Source organism: Canis lupus, chromosome 10 (assembly GCF_003254725.2).
Source record: "Canis lupus dingo isolate Sandy chromosome 10, ASM325472v2, whole genome shotgun sequence".
Classification (NCBI taxonomy): Eukaryota; Metazoa; Chordata; class Mammalia; order Carnivora; family Canidae; genus Canis; species Canis lupus.
In genome coordinates this window covers 59725177-59747117 of record NC_064252.1, presented here as the reverse complement: position 1 = coordinate 59747117, position 21941 = coordinate 59725177, and the positions used below count along the sequence as shown (strand labels likewise).

General features: G+C 41.4%; 1 protein-coding gene across 4 annotated transcripts in view; it reads left to right on the top strand.

Moving 5' to 3' along the window:
* Positions 1-21941, top strand: part of FANCL (FA complementation group L) — a 370306-nt gene that overhangs the window by 88399 nt on the left and 259966 nt on the right. For all 4 annotated transcript variants that reach the window (XM_025467824.3, XM_049115550.1, XM_049115548.1 and 1 more), the window contains one exon: positions 654-688. The gene's annotated coding sequence lies outside the window, so the exon portion shown is untranslated. The remainder of the gene's footprint in view (positions 1-653; positions 689-21941) is intronic.

Here is a 21941-nt window from a genome sequence, read left to right as displayed (position 1 = left end):
TGCTTCCAAATCGTCACTGGGACCATCAACAATGCCCAGAAGGGGTGCTTGGGTGGCTCAGCTGGTTAACTCATGGTTTTGGCTCAGGTCATGAGCTTGGGGTTGTGAGATCGACCCCTGAGCCCCATGTTGGGTTCCATGCTCAGCAGGGAGTCTGTTTGAGATTCTCTTTCTCTTTCTCTCTCTCTCTCTCTCTCTCTCTCTCTCTCTGCCTCTCCCCCACTTGTGCATGTGCTTGCTCTCATTCTTTCTCACTCTCATTCTAAAATAAAATATTTAAAAGATGAAAACAATATCTACAAAATGAATCCCTTCTAAAACAAGACCTTCTGAGACAAATCTGTTGTATCTCCCTGCAGAGCTTGCATTAAATAATTTTTTTAGTTTCACCAATAACCAAAGCTCTTGACTAATGTACTCTAGGATGCTCTATTTCAAGATCTTTAACCTAGAGACGCAAGTGAGAAAACTTTATATCTTTATTATGTATTTCTATGCTCATAAATAATGAGTCAACATTTCACTATAATCCACCAGTAGAATGCTTCCATTCCAAATATAACCAGATTTTATCTATCTTCTATAAAGTAAGAAAGCCCTGTGTACCCTAGCAATAAAAAGCATTGTCTGAATCCATGTTTTTCAAATTGCAGGTCATGACCCATCTGTGGATCATGAAATCAATTTGGTGAGTCACAATCAGTATTTTTACAAAATAAAATAGAAAACAGTGGAGTACATAATATCAGAGTGCATTACATTTGCTAAGGGTATGTGTGGCTTTGTGAAGGTTTTGTATGTGTGTGTATACTAGGTCCTAATGTAAATTATTTCTTACAAGAGTTGCATTCAAAGAAATTTGAAAGCCAGTAGTTTAACCTCATCGGTGGATGTTGTTGAGAAATGTCAGGAGTTTGTAGCTCAAATATGAAGTGAAAATAAATTTTATGAAATGTGAAGATTTATTTTTGTACAACAGCTCTCTATCGAGCACTCACTTATTTCAAGCTGTCAAATATCTTACAGAATAATACCTAACAAATAGGATCAAAGGTTTCTCCCATACTGTGTTTTGTTACTAAGAATATATGGTACAACATCACTAAATGACAGATTCTCACTTGATTGATTTAGCCTTGTTATTTAGTAGTAATTATGGACAGAAGTCTCATTTAGTTGCATTGATCTTGTATTTAACTTAAGAATAAAATCAGAAGTTGAGAGATAAAATGCACTGTATGAGTCCTTAATCCACGAAAGGACTTAAAAGATAAGAAATTGAAAACCTACAAATGTGTATGTTATCATTATGTATAACCTATGTACACACTCCCAAACATCATATTAGTATGTACAAACTAAAAGATATTCTAAATTTAAAGAATAAATGAGAGACATAAATACAGAACTAATGACTGGGCTTCACTAGGATTTTATAAGAAGCCTAACTAACATAAAAGTTACATACAGTGCTTTATTTATGCCACCAGGATTAACTTCTATCCAAGGAAATAGTGGAAAAATTAGATCTAATATCACACTACTTAGTTATTCCTCACCCTGTGATGCCTAACTTATATTTTGGCAAATATATTTTAAGACCGTAGTTTCAATAAAAGTATCAGTCATGAGTTTACTTGAACTTGAAATAGTCCTCTTTTGAGACAGCTATAGTAACTGTGAGTTTATATTTTATTTCATTTCTATCATTCCATTCCTTAGGTTCTTTATGGTGTTTTTAAAAATCCATAATATAATTCTATGAGAGTTAACATAATAGACTGTAACAGCTGTTATGGTCTATTGTGTAAATAAGTAATTACAGAATTTACAGACTATCATGTAAATATGTAATTATGGACTTTTTAAAATGTGCATTATTTACTCGATAGTCTATCGTTTACATATGTAATTATGGACTTTAAAACATGTATTATTTACTCAGTCTGTAACAGCTCCTTGGGACAGAGTCGTTCTGGCCTATCGGGTAAACATGTAATTACAGAAATTTTTTAAATATGTATTATTTATCTGATAGTGCTGCTACAGATTATCACATCCATACGTAATCACAGATTCAAAAAAAATGGTTATCATTACTTTGTATAATGCTTCCACAAGTCAACTCAGAGATTTTCGGTTTGTGGTTCAGTTATGGAAAACGATGCAGTGATTCCGTCACGTAGGAGGTTTGCAGAGTATAGTGGTTTTCTTCAAGTCACCCAAGTAAATTTTCAAGTTTCCTAAAGAAGTTAAAGAACTGATCCCAAAAATAACAAGTCATTTTGAGAGAAAGGATGCTTTTAAAGCAGCCTCTAGCTTAAGGTTCTAGATTTCATTTTTTCCATAGTTATCAACATTACCATGGTATCTATTGTAAAATGCCAGAACTTCTTAACATACCTGGTTTCTTTAAAGCAGCATATCTGGCATGCATTTTACCTGTTGTCTTCTTTCACATTCAATTATGCATAACTCCTCAGGAGGACAATTTAAACCACTTGCCAATTTCTGTGGTGTAAATACACCCGCCAAAACTGATTTCAAGCTACCAGAGGGATATCACTTAACTTGGACTGTCACTTAATTACCAAACCATAATTGCAGCATACCACTGCACTGCCTTTTAGGTCATTTCAAATTTCAATTGCTGACTGTGGTATCTGAATCTTATGTGAGGTAGATTCCAAACAAGTCAGAAAAAAAAGCCAATTGCTAAAGGCACAGGTCAAGTGTTTAAAACAATGAGTCACTAAGTGACCCCATAGAGACCTATCCCTGGGCCAGAAAATGCTGCAATCATGAGTGTATTACACAGCAATTTGAGGATGAGAAGGCATTGTTTGGTATTTTGAATAGGAAACCAATCTTGGGGTGACTCATTACAATTGAGGTGCACCTATGAAAATCGGTTTAGCAATAATGTTCTAGAAGTGATTAAAGTATCAGAAAGGTGATTGGGCTGGAGAACTTTAATATCTGTTCTAATTCTATGATGCTGTGCTTTGTGACATAATAAATAAGTAAAGGTTAAATATATCACATTTCAAGAAGCCATCCATAGTTCCACAGTTGTTACTATCAGATTTAATTGCCATTTTTAACTGAGTAATAAGTTGTAAGCTCAGCTGGACAACTCTGGAAGACTGAACCTTCAGAGAAATGCTATAAAAATGAATGTCAGGTACTGAAAATAACAAAACTAGGGATGCTACAGTATGTCTTTATCTTTGAGTTGTGTCTTTTAGCAAGAGACTTAAACATTGTTCTGAATTGAAATTTATTAATTAAAAAAATTATTTGAGAGACAGAGTGCTCACAAGTAGGGGGAGGGGAAGAGGGAGAGCAGGGGATGGGGGAAAGAATCCTCGAGCAGACTCTCTGCTGATCTTGGAGCCAGAAGTGGGACTTGATCCCAAGATCTTGAGGTCATGACCTGAACAGAAATCAAGGGTCGGCAGCCTAACTCACAGAGCCACTTCAGTGCCCCCTAAATTGAAATTTCCATTTGCCTTATTTGTTCCAGTTTTTTTAAAAAATCTGATGAATATCTACAGATAAATTGTAAAGATGAGCAGTAGTATATCCAGTGGTTATTAATTATTTTAAATATCCCTAATTTCAAATTTAGGGAGAATATACTGGTGTCCTTATAGAACACAGACAGGGGATCGGTACACATACATATGATAAATTCTCTACACAATGGGTAATCATATTGTGTGGTCAGTTTAATAGACTGCCGCAGTGAGAGAGATTTCAAGTAATTCCATCCAAAGGGAATAAGTTCTTATATACATTTGTCTAAGAATGCTCATAAGATTTTGTTTCATTTTACCACTTGCGACACCCTGCGGAATACACATTAAATTTTAGTTGTGTGGAGCCTTTATCAAGACTTGACACCATGGGTTGCGTACCTTCAGGGAGAGATTGTGTTCCCAAATGTTTAAATCCCCACGTAGAGCAAAACACAAAATATACATTACATTAGAGTATCACATGGCCAACAACTGACTAGAGCATGCCCGGAAGAGGGCAGGTGCTACCTGCCAGAGGCTGCAATTTAATATCCTGCTATAAAAGCAATAGGAGGCTCCTGTTCATCTGAAACCTAGAACCTATAATAAAAACAGTGAACAATTCAAAATTGGCACGTTAGTCCTACTGGCTGTTTATGTGCCAGGATTTTTTTTTTTTTTTTTTACCACGCCAGAGCTGCAAACTGTGTACAGTACCCTGAAACAACTGAGCTCTTCTTATGTGTAAGGTGGAATTATGGGTAGTGAGGGATTTACTATATAGGAAATTCTGTTTTCTTTGTTTTAAGGAAATCAGTGTAATATATGTCCTAATGGCTAGTTAGGGAAATCACTTATTCTGGGTTTATTAAAAGGCTGAACTACATAATTTTACCTAAAGTAAGACTTGCAACAGTTAATCTGAGACACAGGAATGGCAAAGGTAAGCCAGAGCTTATAAATGTTCATTTCATCCAGGTGCACCTCACTTTAAACAATAAATGCATCCCAGGAGTGAAGTGAAAATAAAGTACTTATAAATTGAATCATATTTTAAATTAACTAGGGATACGGTTACTTAAAAGAGGCTTCAGCTGGTTCTTTAGGAATGTGGATGACCGATTTGCAATTTATCAGTTTATGAAATATGAATTTTCAGATGTCAAATTTGAAAGCAGAGTACATACATACACATAGTTACATGCGGGTATATATACTTACAACTATATGTCCTTAGAAATATTCTAAAAGTCACACAGTTAAAATCAAAGTAGAGCAAAGACACTAATGTTTAGCTTGATCCGTATGGATTTTCTGGGTTTAAAGGAACATATAAAATATTTGCTTGAATAAGGCTGTGTTAGAAAATGAAAAACAAAGGTTTCTGGAATTGCAGTTAGTTATCTGTGAAGTGGGAGTGCCGAGCAGTAAAACTCCGTGTCCACTTGGCTGCGACAATTAATATGGAGCTATTTTCAAGGTGGGATTATGGGCAATGGAACCTCTAGGGATGGGCTGTTTTGCCCATGCGTTAAATCCTCATTTTGTGTGAACTTAATGAAAAGATTGCAATATGTTCTGTCAATGGTTCCTAGAGCATGGAGATGTCTCTTTCTTTTTCCCCTGAGTAAATGTAGTGAGATTTGTGCAGCATTTTATGGATGGAAATGTAAAGAAAGTGTGTGCTTTTTACTTTGTTTAGAAGTCCTGAAGATAGACTTAAAATCATGTAGGGAAATGCAGTTGGTCTAAGGATGTAATATTGACTGGATGCACAATCAGTGGATTTGTAAACTTTGCTGTGTTTGGGGAAAACCTCTAACATTATAAAATATCAAGAAGAAAGAGTTGAGTTTTTCTATAGCATTTTAAATTAGGCATAGCTATTTTCAACAGAAGCTTGTTGGTCTGCTCTAAAAAAGTTTTTATTTATTATTCTAACTAATTTGAATTCACAAGTGTGGTGTGCTATAGCCAGAATAAAGACTTGCTTTGCACAGAAATGCTCAGATGCTGTAATACAGTCAAGCATATGCTTATCTTCTTTCGATAAAAGAGAGACTATTGAGGATAGCAAATGCACAATATTGCTAATAACAAAAAGCCCAGGGTAGAGTGGAAAGGAACACAAACCAACAGGTGAGGCACATTTGGCGTACCTGCCACTAGGTGCCCAGTCAGCTTCCAGGGGACGCTGGAAGCCCATATACCTTAGGTCCATCAGTGAGGAGGATCTGACTGGACCTAAACTATGTGAGGACATCTGCATGAAGCCAAAGGCTACTCAGAGGGTATACATGGCTCAGAGGTCTCACTCCCTTCACACCTCCCCAGTCCATAGCTTAGACAGGACCAAATTTGTTTTTCTTCAAGATTGTTGAAAGACACAGCACCTTGGGATTCCTGGGACCATAGAATTTCCAGGGTCTTAGCAAACAACTCAGAGGCTCTTCATAATTTGTACCAATGACCCAGCTACCTCACTGAATTCTGTTCTTATGTGGAATCCAGATTCTGAAATTTTGGAATTAAGTGGGTCTTGATTCAGTAGACCAGAGTTTGTTTTTGTTTTTAACACCATAGAATTCTTTAGGTAGAAGGAGATCTTAGAGATAAGCCAAATCCCTTCACATGAAGGTTAAGAAAGCTAAGGCCCAGAAAACTGATTTGACAGACCGCTGGCCAGTGGCCCAGCTATCGGTGGATCTTCATTCCAAGAGAAAGTAAATAACACAGTTAAGCTAAATGTTAGGTGCTGTACACATGTTACCTCATTTCATCCTCACAAAACCCCCAAGAGGAGTTTATCATCCCCATTCAGAGTAACACAAGTGAGATTTAAAACAGTTGACTACCTTGCCCCACATCCCATATCTTTAGGGCAGTTTGCTGAAAAATCCAGTCATCAAAATGGCCAATTTACCAAATGATGAATTTGAAGAATGGCCAGTTTTCTGAATTTACCAAGAACTTATTTCCTTTATTATTTTTACAGTAATTAATATTATCTGTAGTAGTTAAAGTTTTAGTCAACTGTTTGTTTTTACTTTGTCTTCATGACATTTTTTTAAATTTAAGTTTATATTTGTAACTGATATAGATCAAATTCGAGATCCTAACTACCCAATTCCTTATAAAATCCCTTCTGGGAATTTGTACTCCTTTCTACTGCTTATGATCTCTGCTTTCATCCTGAATCTTCCTGCAAACTAGTATTGAGTCAACATAACTTTCTGCATTCGATGAAATTTCTAGCAAACTGAGTTGCATGAAATGGTTCAACAGTCTGTGACGATGCCTCCAAGATTTCATTTGTTTAGTTTTAGCTTGGGTTTACTAGTTTGCTATATCATTTATGTCCCTGCAGTCCTGCAGCTCATTCATCAGCCAGACCTGCCAAATATCTTCCTGTTTGTTGCACATCTCAAGGACTTTAAAAATATTTAAACTACATGGCAAGTAATCCATTTAATTTATCTAGGTAGCAAATTTGTGAATCAAAAAGGGCAAAAAGCAATGGATCCAATTAAGTAAGTTGGGTGATAGAAACTTATCCTCATGATTTATAAAAATTCTTGAATTTAGAATAAGCACAACACTCTGATATGAAATAAATGAATGATAATTCCCCAAAGTCAGGGACCATATGAAAGAAAACATGGAGTACATTGAATTTTCAGAGCCTATCAAAGAATACAATGAAATGGCCCTGGTGAAAACAAAAATGAAGAGTTCAGACTGGAACTAAAACTATGAAATGGCCTCTCAAGCTGCTGTGGTCATCTCACTCCATGAGATCTGTGATAAACTTTAGAGAAACTTCATTGAAGGAAAGTGTTGATAAATCTGTGATTTTGTAAATTGGTCATTCTGTGAACTATTTGATAGGGGAATTGGATTGTGGTGAAGAAATGGTTTGGGGGGAAATAGCAATTCAAGGAATTAGTCCTTTAAAATGTGGTGTTTTGGGGGGACACACTGATATGCTTCTGATCACTGGATGGTAAATCATGGAAATGGAGTTTTGACTCCAAAACTAACATTCTAACCTCCATAGCCTTTCCAATTAACCACATAATTGGATATAAAGTGGAAAGATTTTTGAAGTTCCTTAAAGCCAAAGAAAAGAAATGTGGACTGAAAATTTTACATCACTGAAGAAGTTCTCTTGAAAAGTATTATAATAAGTATATTAAATCAAATCTCATAGTTGAGTTCAATGCAAATCCTGTACTATAGGTCCCAATAGTAGAGTGAGATATGGTGATTTTTGACTTGCCTAGTGAGAAAGCATTTTCCTTGATACCAAGAACCTTAATTTGAGCAAGACTCAAACATTTATATTCATATCATGTGGATCTGTCTGGCCACAGTTAATTTGAGCATGTCACTTTATTCCCTGTACAGAATATCTAAAGCTTTAAGGCAGATTCAGGGAGCCTTTTCTTCCTGAAACACAAACACTACACAACTCTCTCATTAACTGGAACTTTCACATCTGCACTGAAGTGAAAATAGAACCTAAAGCTCTGTCCTACCTCATGTATGTCAAACAGCACAGATTAGAGAAGGTGTGTTTGACAATGGCATTTTATTCGGGCTTGAGAGGGAAAGAGTTGGACAAGTGACAAATCTGCATAACCATGCAATAAAAATAATTGCAATGATGTTTAAAAGACACATGAATACTGATAAAGGCAAAATTTTGCCTGTTATTCATTTGACTTCACCCCAATTTGTCACAACCATTGAAAAGGTATGTCTCTACAACTTTAAGGATAAAACCAATTCCAAGTCTTCTGGAGCCACAGGTGGAATTGGGGGTGTGTTTCCAGGGGTGAGGGGAAGAGAAAAATAACTATTTGGTAGTATTTTTCAGGTTGAAAGGGTCTAGGCCAGTTCTGCTCACAGAAATATAATGTGAGCCACATATATATTTTTGAATTTTCTAGCTACATTTCAAAAAGTAAAGAACAGGTGAAATGTTAACCCCCAATGTAAGCAAAATATTAGCATTTTAACCTTATAATCAATGTAAAATATTAGTGAGCTATTTTACATGTTTTGCAGTAAGTCTTCAGAAATCCAGTATTTTACACTTATAGCACCACTCAATTTGGACTAACTACATTTCAAGCACTCAGTAGCCACATGTGGCTGTACAGTTACTGTATTGAACTGCGTGGGTCTGAATCCACAGTCTCACCTGAAAAGGGAAGATAGTGGTATTGGCTGATTCGGTCTGAATTGGACAGTGGTTTGTTTATTGCTGACTCTGAATGTTAGACTGCTGGAGGCTATAGACCAAGAGAGCACAATTACAGGACCCCTGAACTCTGGGCTCTAATGCAGACCTCGGTTAACTTGGAATTAACATTGCCAAGTTGTAAAATGTTTGGGCTATCCCCTAGTTTTTCTAAATACTTTCCTTTATATCTGAAGCCAAGTAGACAAGAAATAAAGGAACCTTCTTCTCTTCCCTGTACCCCAACTTTGGTCATCCTTAGTATTCTGCTATCTATCTGCCAGATTGTCCAGAACTGCCATTCCTGAGTGTGGTTATTTGCCTTTGTATTTTGACACACAGGGTAGAGGTGTCTCTACTCCAAACCTCTTGCTAGGCAGCTCTCCTCATAATACCCACTGAACAGTACTCCCTGCGTCCCCACACCTCCACCACCTGGCTGACTCCTGATTGCTGTGCGGAGTCCACTTCACTTTTACTTGCCCTGAAAATCCCAAGGCCACACCAAAAACCATCCAAGACTATCTCAGAGACCCAGACCCACTGCTTTTTCACCATGTCCTCATAACAAACACTGTGAGCTCTTATGCCACAATATTTGACTGTGGCTCTTACCCCCACAGTATTATCACATCTGCTTATTGTCCCTCTCCTTCCCCAAACTAGACAGTGAAAAAAAAGCATCTCCTTTACCTTTGTAGTTACACTGCCCAGTACAGAACCAGGTACTCAATAAAAGATGAAATATTGGAGAGTATATAGAAAATATAATCAAGTTCATTTATTCAAAGAATGTTATTTAAAAATGTACATCTAACATATTTTACAGCAAAAATGAATGTAATGTGCAACAGTTGCCTTCAAGTTCCAGGTGATGCACTAGTCGTTGAGGCCACAGAAGTGTGATACTGCAGACTCTCAGAGATGGCAGTGAAGTAATGGTTAAGATGAAGGCTTCTCAAAGCCCTTACCTGGGGACAAGATCAAGCAGCTGGGGAAGTTATTTTAAAAGCAGACTCTGATTCTGGTGGTCAGGGGCATGGCCTCAGATTCTGCATTCCTAACAAGCTCCCAAGTGCACTTGTAGTCCAAGGATCCCACTTTATTTATTTATTTATTTATTTATTTTTAAGGATCCCACTTTAAATAGGAATGGATTATGGCCTAGGAGTCAGGAGACCTGAAATTTAACTCTGACTCCTACTGTATGGATATGAGTCATTACTCTCAATATTGCCAGATCTGCTTGTTCAACTCTTAAAGTGCCTGGGAGTAGAGAGTAGATGATTCCTGTCATAATAAACTCTGCATTCCACAATATCCTTAGTTTGGTCTGCCTGCAGAGGATGACACGGTCTAAAGTAGTAGTTCTCAGTTTGGGTTGCTCCTGAAAATCACCTGGAGCTAATTTCAAAATGCTGACGCCCAGATCACCACCCAAACCTATCACCTTAGAATCTCGGCAGGCAGGGGCCAGGCATCAGTATTTTTAAATTCCCAGGGCTGAGAACTACTAAGGTTAGTTACTAGCGGTATGTTGATTATTAACTCAATTGATTGGTGTTAATGAGGTCAGAGATAAGCAAATGATGCTCCCTTGCCAGATAACTTTTTCTGTTGGCAGTACTCCATGCCATTATTGGTACAAATACTATTTCCAACACTAAAAAGGCAACACCGAACACAGGCCTTGATGCGTATAATTGTGCATAGAAGAAAAGCTGGGCCAATACCATAAAGAAGCCAAACTTCCCAACTTCTGCAGTCACCCCCTTGACCCATGAGATCAAAATGAAAACAGGATTTTTTTCCAATGGAAAATAGCAAAACCAGTGTCCAAGAAGCCACTGGATATTTTTGCCTTGCTAATGCAGTCCTATCCTAGGTTCTTTTCAAATTAGTTTTTAGATTTGAAAGTTTTAAATGAAAAACACTTTAAAACTATACTTAGTCAAAAAAAAAAAAAATCCTTTATAATTCTCACCACATCTCTTTGGGCTAGGTTAAGAGAGAAACATCCAAACTTGTAGTCTATACTTTTAAGATATCTTAGTTTCAAACCTGTTGGTGTCTTTAATTTTTTTTAGATTGGTTGAAGTAAGAAAGAAAAAAAGAACTGGATTCTTTTATTCAACTCAAGTAATGAGTTGCTTTGTAGCACAGCAGTAGCATTTGTCACTAAAATACTGATTTTTTTTTCCCCCTTTAATTAGTTTTTTGCTTTGGTCAAAGTATGTTGCTCATATTAAAAAAAAAAAGATTATTTGTTTAAGAAATTTATCAACAAATAGCTAAGGGGTACATACTACATCCAAAACATTCTTGGACTTGAGAGGCAAAAATATATGATGTCCTATTATCTTCAAAGGCCTGAGAACCTGAGGGGATTAAACTTACATTCTATGAAAAAGATAGCAAAAATTATGGACAAAAAAATAAGAAAAGCTAAAATAGTAGCTTTTAAGTGTTCAGAGAAGAGAGATTCCCTCACTTCCAGCAGGGATGGGCTATTGCAAAGCTAAATAGAGAAGGGAAAGATTTTACCTAAACCTTGAAGGATGAGCAGAGATTAGATCATTAGTCCAGGAAAAGAAAATCTGTGACCAAGAGCATGAAGAAAGGAAAGTATAAGATGGGCTTAAAAATAGTAATGAAAAAAAAAAAAAAAAGTAATGAGACCAGTAAAGAGATTAATGAGACAAGAGTGTTTGACCTGGATCAGGTGAAAAGTTCCACATTATCTAGGCTTAGACTGAAAGGGTTAAAAAGACTATCAATTAAGCAAAAACATAGTTAAGCAAATTGGATTAGTTCTTCTGTTCTCAAGGGACGGGGTTAAGTTGGTATGAGTTGACAAAGGTGAGGTGATAAGGGGCCACAATGAAGGCACCTAAAGGCTAGAGTAGGGATTTTTATTTTAAAATTTTCCTATAGGTAATGGGAAATTGATAAAGACTTTTGTCTGTTTGCTTGCTTACTTGTCTGTTTTAAGTAACACAACAAAAGCCATGCTTTCCGGAAGATGAACTTTGAAGCCATAGACAGCGCAAACTGGAGTGGAACAGAACTTGAGGTGGAAGAGTGGGTTAGGAGTAGCAATGTGGAGAAGCTGATCTGAATTGTAGCAATAGAAAGGGGGAGGTACCGGGGAAATTATGGAGAAATGATAAAAAGTAGAACTTGCTGACGAATAAATCTGACAGGTGCCCCTTGGTGTTCCATACATAAACTCCCAACATTCACTTCACTCTGAAGCCTGCTTGCTGTGAACACCTGTGATCCTGCTTGAGGTCTTCAGCCTGGCTGGGAGAACATGGGTCCCCCATGTGATGGACGTGCCAGGAGCAAAGAGAGAATATGACGGATGTGGTGGATGAGTGCTACAGATTCCTCACCCCTCCACTGGAATAATTCCTAGGTCTACATTATCCTTCAGAGTAGCCCCAATGGGATTAAACTTCAATTCCCCAGTAGCAACTTGCTTGAGAAGGTACCATTTCTTGCCTTTCTTTCATTCCTTATCCCCTTTCCCCACTCCCTCCTGGGCATTTCTTGGTGTCACTCCCGGATAAACTTGTGGCACTGACAGCCTTGCCTTGGTTTCTGTTGCAGAGGTCCCTAAATTAACAGTTAAGAAGAAATAGAATTAAAAACTGGCAGATTGATGCCCCCCACCCCGCAAAGATGTTCACACCCTAATCCTAAGAATCTGTGAATGTGATCCTTTTTGTGGCAAAGGGAACTTTGCAAATGTCTATGAAATGGGGACTAGCCAGGCATGCCCAATCCAATCACCTGGATCCTTACAAGCAGAGAACTTTTCCCAGCTGGGGTTAGAGGGAGATGTGACTTTGGAAGAACAGTCAGAATGATGCAACATTGCTGGCTTTGAAGATGGTAAAAGGAAGCCAGGAGCCAATGAATGCGGGTGCCTGTAGAAGCTGGAAAAGGCAAGGAAATAGATGTTCCCCTAGAGCCCTGAGAAAGGAATGTAACCCTACTGACCCCTTTGACCGTGGTCCAGTGAGACCCATGTCAGAATTCTGACCTATAGAACTTTGAGAAAAAAGGGACGCCTGGGTTGAGCATCTGCGTTTGGCTCAGGTCGTCATCCCAAGGTCCTGGATTCAAGTTCCATACCAGGCTCCCCGCAGGGAGCCTGCTTCTCCCTCTGCCTATGTCTCTGCCTCTCTCTGTGTCCCTCGTGAATAAATAAATAAAATTTAAAAAGGAACTGTAAGATAATAAATTTGGGTCATCCTAAGCAATGAAGTTTGTAGTCATTTTTAGGAATAGCAATAGAAAATTAATTTTAAATTACCGGCTACTGAAATTTTGAAGTAGTCCTAAAAAGTGAAATAAAACAGAAGACATTGATATTTTTTAAGAGATGCTTGTTTGAATGTTCAATATGTTGAGTTCTCTGTGTGTTCTTGATACTATGATATTCTTAGATATTCACAGAGACTCTTGTATATATGTAGTATCACTCTTCCACTAATTATGAGAGGGGAAAGATGTTTGATATTTGTTGTGGGGTTTTTTTTAGCCAGGAAGTTGTCATTTAATCAGTTCTATTAAATTGTATGTGATGCCTTCAAGAAGATATAATTTTCAAAATGTGTTGGTAATAGGAGAAATGCTGGCAATTGATAATAAAATATCATTGTCAACCTCACTTTCCAGGGCTCAGTTTCACCTGGGCTAAATTTAGAAGCTTTCATTTGGAAAGGATGATTTCTGTGACAAATGTGTTATATGAGTACATTCTTTGAATTTAAAAATTTCATTGAGTTGTGGCAACACACACAAGGGCTTGAATTATGAATTTTGACACATTAATTCAGAGCCACTTAAAGTAGCTTCCAGTGCATTGTTCAAAATGCATAACCCCGGACACACAGTTTTATTTGAGCATATAGTTCTTGCTTTCAAATGCTACACCTTTGGAATATTATGGATGTTTTATTACATTCTAATCCTGTAGTTTCTTTGGGTCACTCCATGTTTTAACAGCCCTTGCCTTTTCCCACTCTGTCCCATCCAGTCTTTGCAGCCGCATCCAATCCTTAGCCCTCCCCACAAGACGTGCATAACAGGGACACGATTGATTGTTAAAAACTCTTAAGCCACTGGTGAACTGGATTTGGCAAGGGGGTTGGGTCTGCCTCTACACAGAGTTCTGGGGTAATGTCCACACCTTCACCTGGTGTCCTTCACATAAAACCTACCTACTTTCTGATTCATCTTCTGGCTGAAGGCTGGTACTAATGGAGCCCAGTGGTGACCCAGGCTGGAGCCTGGGTTGCTCCGAAGAGTTCCTCCAGCCTCTTCCCCTGACAAGATTCTGCTTCCACTAGCTCTTCTACTAACTGGCACAGAGCTTTCTGGTATGTGCATCTGGAAGTCCAGAGATGATGAGCCCTGCTGCTGCTTTGAAACCCTGCCTTCCCTTGATGCAGGGTTAGGCTTGCTCTGTGGCCTTGGTTGCTTACATTGCTGCTGCTTCGGAGGTGAGTGGGTGTGAAAATGGGGAAAGGATCTTTTCTGCTGCCCTACTTTGCTTTCCACAGCCTCTGACTCATCACAGCAGCCCCCCCCCCCACTCCAGCTCCAAGCACAGAGCATACCTCAATCCACCTTAAATAAATTAAATTCTTAGTTTCTTTTTTTAAAACCTTATCTATCTACAGATTGTCAATGCCAAATGTTTTGCTTTTACTTCTCCCTTGCTCACAATATACCATTCATAATAAAAATAAGCTCTTGCCAAACAAATTTTAAATAACTCACTTTATATGTATATGTTACAAGGGCAAAGCCAATCATATTTTTACCTATTACAGATTCAGTTCAATCACTTCAGTGACAGGATAGGACAATAAATGTTGCTGCTCTCTCTGGTGGGCAATGTAGTCCAGTGTTTCAGAGAGGAATCTGCTTTCGAGCACATCCTCTAACTACAGATATGACACCAGATGCACAGCCCCCCTCCAAAAAAAGAAAAAAAAAAATCCTCTAAATACCAAGATAATTTGTAGAAGGGCTATATGGTTACAAAAGCATTTTGGCAGGGCTTAAGAAAATGAAATAAGGGAGAAAGCAAGTGCAAAAGACATTGAATTTCAAGTAAGAATGGGCGCAAACACTTTAAAGCCAAAAATAATCTGTGTACCCTGGAGCTTGGGGACCGTCTGCCTCGGCAGATCACAATCCTATAGCCATGTGTCCCCAGACGACTAAAAAAGATGATTCAAGAGGATTACCTATTGGTGCAGGCTTTTAATGCTGACAAATGTGGCTCATTTTGGAGGCAGGTGCCCTCCACGGCTTTTATTTGCAATGGAGTTTCTAAGGTAGTTAATGCTACTTTAATTCCATTTCTACTAGGATCCTATTTTCTCAGGGACTTGGTCTTGCAAACCAAAGATATGCCAACCATGGTGCCTTTCAAGAATGTCATTTCTGAGACATTCTTCTTTAAAATTATCTGCGACACCCTCTTCTTCCTTCTTCACCCTCCTACAAGCTTGCCTTTCATTCCTAACCCCTGATCAATGCTACCCACCTAAGGTCATCAGTGATCTCCTCTTTTCCAAATTCAGTGGCCTCTCGATTCAGGGGACCAATGCTTTGATTTTGAAACTATCAGGCTTCCTTGAGCCTTCTTAGCATTGATTTTAGAGATTAGAGAGATAGATAGATATCTCTATATATATCTCCTAATTCTCCTATTTTATCTATAGAATAACTCTTGGGTTTAAGTCTTTTGGTTTTTTATTTCATTTCAATAAATGTTTACCAAGTATTCAATTCAAAAACCTCTACCAGAAAGTACTGCTCCTTTTGCGACAGCTGACAGGACACTGAGTTTTGAATAAAGTACCACATGAAAGAAACAATCTATACAACTCCTAATCTGGCATGGGATTGGGAGTATCAATTTTGCAAGCGTTTTAAGCAGTTTTCCCAGCATTACTGACACACTGATTACCAAATAGATTAAAGAGTAATCACTGATTCACTGATGATACCCCATTCTATCAGGATTCCAGCTACATTGGAATATTCTAGAAATTTCAGGAAGGTCAAGGAAAAAGAAACAGCAGGGATTTAAAAATGCAAATTTTAGACTGATTTCTAACATATACCAATTACGGATGCGTGCCTCCTGGGGGGCCTAATATTCACACTTTCCAGTAGGTAAAGTCTAGGCTTAGGCATTGCCTACAGAGAGAGCTATTCCTAGCCTGCAAGTTATGAAAATCATCACTGGAAGTCTAAATATCATGTGTTAAATTTGACCGTCACTCAAATGCACAAAGAAGAATAAGAGGGTCACGGTCCTAGCTACTAACGAGAAGGATGTTGATTTTAAGTCTGTAATGTGTAGATTTATATGTACTTTTCCACTTGGCAATAGTGCTTCTAATTGGATATTTTTGTGTAAGTTGCAAAATCTTTAATCAGATAACGTTTTGCATCCCAAAATCATATACAGTTATGGTATTGAATTTTCTTTTCTCTACAAAAGGGTTTATTTAACCTCTTTAGTTAAAAATAATTTAAGGCCATGATGAATATTGATTAACCTTGGGAACCAAAGAGTAAACATAAAAACAATTCCGTACTCTAAAGTTCAGGTTTAACAATGTGCTAATAGCCCATAATGAAGATAGCAGCCATCAGTTAATCAACCCATTAAGTTGGGATCAGGAGTGTCAACTCAAGTGCAATCTACTAATTTACTGACCCTTAATGGGTCAGCAAGATCTATAACCCAAAGACTGATCTTTCTGCTTCTGTTAAAGTCGCTTTGGAGGCCAATCCACTTCTTTCCATGATTATGATCTCTGACCTGGTTTGGGCAGGAAGTCAACATAAAATCCATTTATGAGAATGTGCCTAGGGTTACTGAGTAATGGAATCTCAAGCTAACTAGTGAGTTCAGTGTCCGGGTAGAAGCTCTTTATGGAAGCACCAACTTTGTTTTTCTAATGTCCACACAAGGGTGAAAATAAACATGTACACTCTTGAGAACTTCTGACTCCAGTAAGTTCTAGGTTCTTCAGTAAGCTAAGTCTTTCCACCCACTCTCCTTGCTGTATTGCTGTGTGAGTAAATTTCAGTTTTTTTGAAATGTCAACAGGTTAAAAAGAACTGAGTAGCGAGATGGCATGGTATCAGGCTATGCCTGCCCAATAATAACTGCAAAAATAAGTACTGCTTTATTAAAGATGTAGTGTGTTGTATTGAAAGTTGCTTTAGTGATCAACAAGCAAAAGATAGGTATGATTTGGCTGATTCTAATATATGAGAATCCATGCTCCAGTGTGCTACTTTCAAGGGGAAGGAGATAAAAAGTAGAACACCTTCTTCTAATTGGACCTTGCAGAGGGTGTAACAATAATTATGAATCAACAAATTCATTCACTTGAATTGTATCTGTACAGAAAAGATAGAATGACTGCTATAATACAAGAAGGGTTTTTTTTTGGCTTCTTTTAAACATCAGCATTTTCTTTCTCAGGTGATAAAGTAATTTATTTTACTACGCATTACAATGTCCATTAGCAACCTGCCAGCCCTGTGATGTCAGAGACTCAAATGGATGTGTGCAAGAGATGCAACTGGGCTAGGTTCTGATGCCCTGGTCCCCAGCCAAGCCTGTGCCCCGGCTGCTTAAATGCGACCAACCCCAGTCCTGCTCTGGCAGTCAGTCCTTGGCTGTGAACTCCGCCCCCCCCCACCCCCCGCCCCCAGTAGGACACAAACATAAAACATGAGATATTCACTGAGGTTCTGGAAAGGGGAAGCAAGAAAAAAAAAAAAAAAAAAGAAAAAACTGAAATGCACTAAACATTGAAAAAAAAAAAAGTTTTATTGAAAGGAAAAGTGAGATGAACTTGGCGACCTAAAGACTGGCTTTTCGCTCTGCAAAGGAAAATGCGTCCGCTGCATGGCTGCAAGCCGGTGATGCTCCAGGGATTCCCGCAAAGGGAAACCATGTTTCCTGGGAGAAGACGGAGCCTCCTCCGTAGTTGGTGACATTGCCCCCTCCCCCCTCCCCATTTGTTGCCTTTGTTTTCCTCCCCTGTCATTAGCCAACCTCCCCGTACCGCGGTGCCAACCTTAGCACAAAGACACTCTAAAAGCCTCTGTAGGGAAAAGACAGTTCTCCCCGACGGGGGAAAGGGAAGTGCGCCCCGGGCCCGGGGCCGAGGAGCTGGGGCCGCTTGGAGCCCCTGGGGGGGCTCTTCCCCGGCGCGGGAGGCTCCGGCCACTTCAGCCTGCGGAGGTGACCTCTGGCTCGGGGTCCCGACCTCAAGGCCGGCCAGTCAGAGAGACGCAGGGAGAGAGAGATCGAGAGAGGGAGGGAGAGATCGAGAGAGATCGCGAGGTCAAGAGAGAGATCGAGATCGAGAGATCAGGAGAGATCGAGAGATCGAGAGAGAGGTCAAGAGAGATCGAGAGAGATCGAGAGATCAGGAGAGAGCGAGAGAGCGAGAGAGAGCGAGAGAGATCGCGAGGTCAAGAGAGAGATCGAGAGAGATCGAGAGATCAGGAGAGATCGAGAGAGATCAAGAGAGATCGAGAGAGAGGTCGAGAGAGATCGAGAGCGATCGAAAGAGAGAGGTCGAGAGAGATCGGGAGAGATCGAGAGATCAGGAGAGAGCGAGAGAGAGAGCGAGAGAGAGCGAGAGAGATCGAGAGAGATCGAGAGAGATCGAGAGGGAGGTCGAGGGGGAGCGCGAGGGCCGGGGGCCGGGGCGGGAGAGCGAGGGCGCCCGCGGAGGCTGCGCAGGAGGCCCCCGACCCGGCCCCCGCTCCGGCCCCTGCGGAGCGCCCCGGGGCCGCCCTCCCGCCCGCCCCATCCCTCCCCACCCCTCCCCACCCCTCCTCACCCCTCCTCACCCCTCCCCTCCCCTCCCCTCCGGGCGGCGCGGCGGAGGTGCGGCGGGGCCCGCGGCGGAGGTGCGGGGGCAGGGGCGGGGCGGGGCGGGGGCCGCGGGGGGAGGGGCGGGGGCGGGGGCGGGGGGCGGCGCGCGGCGGGAAGGCGGGAAGGCGGGCGTCACTTACCGGCCGGGGCGCGGGGGCAGCTCGCCGACTCCTCGGGCCGCGGCGGGCGGGGCGGGGCGGGGCGGGCGGGGCGGGGGCGGCGGGCGGCGCTGCCAACGTAAACAGTCCGCCATGATCTCTTTGTTTCGCTAATTGAACCTGCCGCCGCCTGCGGTCCCGGCGCTCCGCGTCTCCCTCCCCCCCTTCCCCCCGCGCTCTCCGGCGTTGGCTTACTCGTCGCCCCCCCCCCCCAGTCTTTCCCTCTTTCTCCGGTCCCCGAAGCGGCCTTGGGGGAGGTCGAGGCGCGGGCCGTGGGCGCGGAGTGCGTGCTGGGCTTTAGGAGCACCGGGGGGCGCCCTCCCGACGCCCGGGCTGCGGCGCCGCCTGGGGGTGCCTCGGTCCCCCCGTCCCCCCCGTCCCCCCCGTTGGGCTCTCCTCCGTGGAAGGCGCCGGACAAACGCGGGCGACCTGCCGGTGACCGTCCTCGCCGCCGGGCCGTCGGGTCCCCAAGTTCGCGGGCGGACTCGGACACCTGCAGCCCGACCGGGGCGCGCGCCTCCAGGGAGCGGGGCCGCCGCCACCCGGGGGGACCCGGGGCCGCCTCAGCTCCCCTAGGGAGACACCTGTGTGACACGCGCACACGCACACGCACACGCACACGCTCCGAACTAGCACCAACACGGCGGACAGCTCCCGGGAGGCTGCGGCTCTGCGGCCTGGCCTCTGCGGGAGCCTGTGGTCCCTCTTGGGGGGCGGGGGTTAGACGGGCTCGAAACTGGGACTCCTCCAAGTAGTTGGGTCCCGGCGGGCGGGAGGGCTCGGCACCCCGCTCCTGCGTGTTTCTGTGGGTGCAGCTGCGTTCCGTCGCCAGGTTGCATCATAGTAGGGGCAGGCATCCTTTAAGGTCTGTTCTCAAGGTGGATGGATGTTGAGACTCGGGGGTAATCCAAGACAGAGAAATTCTAGGGTTATGGCTTCACTTATTAAAAAAAACAAAAACACCAAAAACCTACTCCTTCATTCCTATTTATCACCACCATATCGCCGGCACCAAAGATGATTCGATATTTTAATTCATAAAGAGGATCGAAAGGCATCTGCATCTTGCAGTGAAACTGTCTCCTAAGTTATCGTCAGAATTAAGCTCATTAAAAGAAGTTCTTGCCTCACCTGCGCTTATCCCGCGTGGGGAGAGCGCTATTGAATAAAGTAACGTCACCCTCAGAGGTTGGGGCCAACTGTTTACAGGTCACATACTATATCGATTATACGTGGAAAAGGACCACCTGATCCAACCCTAAGAGAAGTGAACTATAGGCCAGTCACTGTGGTGGTTTTAACCACTAGGTCAATGAATAAATAGGAGTTCAAGCATCCTGATCATATAGAAAGAGAAAAAAGAAAGGAATTGTATTGCCAAGCAATGGAAATGACCCCCATCAGACTCCCTATTTACACATGGCTTTAGTCTTATTTCCTCTGGAAAGTTCAACAGAAGTTATAGTCATTTTTTTCATACATGTGTTACTCTCTCTGCCATGCTGAATTTTACAGATTTCCCCCAATTCTAAGTTAAACTTGATCTTATGAAACCCACCTTGATATTTACCCTCTCCCAATGATTGTACCTTCTCTTGGCATCAGATATGAAACTTCTGAGCTTCGGGACTGTGTGATCAAGGCCTTTGAATAGGGGACTCTGATACTAAGTATATGAAAAAATCTTTTTTTAATTGATGTACAAAAATTAGACTTAAGGAGCCATAGTTTCACTTTTAACAGGTCAGATGGAAAAAACAAATATGCTTTGCATTAATTAAATAATTTTTAAAGAAGTATTGATTGATTAGAGAGCAGCAGCCCCATGAGCAGAATGAGGGGCAGAGGGAGAGGGAGACAGAGAATGTCACGCAGACCCCCTGCTGAGCACAGAGCCTCACAACCCTGAGATCATGACCTGAGCTGAGATCAAGAGTTGGGTGCTTAACCGACTAAGTCACTCAGGTGCCCTGTTTTGCATTAATTTAAAGACCTGGCCTGCTTAGGTAGAATTGTTGATCCTTATTGACATTAATTTTTCCTAATACAGTTGAATTTTGTATATTTGCACTATTTTCCTGTCTCCTCAGATTCATTTCATGGGCTGCTTGCCATGAAGTGAGATTTGCCTGGGAAGTTGGAGGGAGAGGGTCAAGGGGAGCTGTTCTTGAGTCTGTTCCAAATTCTCAGCTCTCTCCTTAACCAGATGTATTAGAAAAACTCAGCCTTCCACTTCCACTTCACTCTCACAAGGCTACCACACTCACAACACTTCACTTCTGACACTTCTGGTCACCAGATATGTATGGGGTTTTCCCATACCAAGCAATGCTTCCGTGACATCAGCTGGGTGTTCTAAAATTTCAGTCAACTCTCATACTGTCTACCTGGAGATAGCATCAGGTTCCCCCACAGATTGAGGGCTCAGTCCCATGAGGCTGCCTCTATCCCATTTCAGATGCCCATTGCAAGTAGTAGGTTCCCTGGTTACTCACAATTTCTCTCTGATTTGGCTACAAATCGGAGGTTCCTGTGACCTCCTTCCCCTTTGGATTCAATTCATTTACTAGAGCAGCTCACAGAACTCAGAAAAATGTTCTCTTACTTTTAGCAGTTTATTAAAGGATCTACATGAATGGCTAGATGAAGAAATACATATGGCAAAGTCCTAATTGTAGTAGTTTCTGTCCTTGTGGAGTTGGGATGTGCCATTTTCCCAGTGTAGTTGTGTTTGCGAACCTAGAAGTTCTCTGAACCCTGTACTTTTGAGATTTTAATGGAAGCTTCATCACAGAGGCGAGGCGGATCATGAACTCCATTTTTTTAAAAAGATTTATTTATTCATGAGAGACACACAGAAAGTGGCAGAGATATAGGCAGAGGGAGAAGCAGGCTCCATGCAGGGAGCTCGACGTGGGACTCGATCCTGCATCCCTGGATCATGCTCCGAAGGCAGACGCTCAACCACTGAGCCACCCAGGAGTCCCGATGAACTCCATTTTCATCTCTTCTCGAGAGAATGAGGGCAGCACTGAATGTTGCAAGTATGTAATCATGGCTTCATCCTTCCAAAGAGT